This window comes from Macrobrachium nipponense, chromosome 24 (assembly GCF_015104395.2).
Source record: "Macrobrachium nipponense isolate FS-2020 chromosome 24, ASM1510439v2, whole genome shotgun sequence".
Lineage (NCBI taxonomy): Eukaryota > Metazoa > Arthropoda > Malacostraca > Decapoda > Palaemonidae > Macrobrachium > Macrobrachium nipponense.
Window position 1 is genome coordinate 73,489,265 of NC_061091.1, and position 1,407 is coordinate 73,490,671.

Here is a 1,407-nt window from a genome sequence, read left to right on the forward strand (position 1 = left end):
GTTAACTATCGGAAGTCTCCCACTTGCGACCTTCCAGCCGAATTCTTAAAATGCCCCCACACACTCCAAATACAACTTCCCCACTCCAATTAACTGGCACTTTTTATATGTTTTAATAGAAAAATAATAGAAAATAAATTCATTACACCAAACCAAATCACAAAGTAACGCAGGCCACTATTAACAAGGAAGGATTTAAATTAGCCCTGGTGAGCACACCACTTTATGTCAGGAATTCCGAAGACATTTTTCCCTGTAAAGATAACACTGCTTATTTGTGATTAGGTATGGTAAAACAAATTCAGAAATTTAGAAATAATGTTTAATTACAAATTTAATATATTAACACCACTATGGGATTATGACATTAAAGACAGATTGTTGAAATAAGGAAATAAACCAATAACGAACAACAAAAATATGAAGTAACTTATCTGTCTGACACACTTTTAATATCAATTACCAAAAAAAATCACCAAATGTCTTGTTACGAATAAATACCTCAGCAATTGCTCAAGAAAAATAAACCTTACAACACAGTACATAACACAAGTCACTGTTCATGGGTCTCTATGACATTTATCATACGCTAGATAATACACCAATTTGAATTTCGGATTCAGAGTCACTTATATAACGTATGCTTCAATGTAACAACGGGAACCTGTGATAATAGTTCAAGTATTTTCAAAAAGTGCAGTAATTGCTCCGGGATTGTTTAAGGTCATGCACCGTTTCCCCAAGGGTCGAGGATTACCCTAGTGCACGGCTAGGTGATTATAACGTGACTAAAGAAAATACAAAATTTCTTTTTCCAAGTCTATTATGGAACGGAAATACAAGGACAAAATCGTTAACAGAAACTTCGCAAATGCTGTAACTATTTGGGGTAAAAAAAAATTCTTGGTAGAAGTTTTGGTCTCAAAAAATTTCATGTAGGAAATACTGCTAAGGACAGGAGATAAGGGATTGCCCATGCCATGACAAACTTTTGTACAAAAAATTCCCCATCAAAACAAAATTCCTGACTATCATTTTCCTGAGGTATTCGCTTATGTGTGTGTGTGTGTATATATATATATATATATATATATATATATATATATATCTATTATATATATATACATATATATATATATATACATATATATATATATATATATATATATATATATATATATATGTATATATATATATATATGACTGGTAAAAGTGTTCTGTAACAACAGAATTCCATCTAATAAAAGGAGCCCATAAAAACACCAAAATGTAGAGAGAAAAGTACTATATTTCAGAGACTGCTGTCTCTCTCTTCAGGTATATGAATAAGAAAAGTTTACAGAAAAGGTGGTATTTATACCAAGAGATTCGTCCAACAAGTAAGCCATTTAGGTCACACCCCCGCTG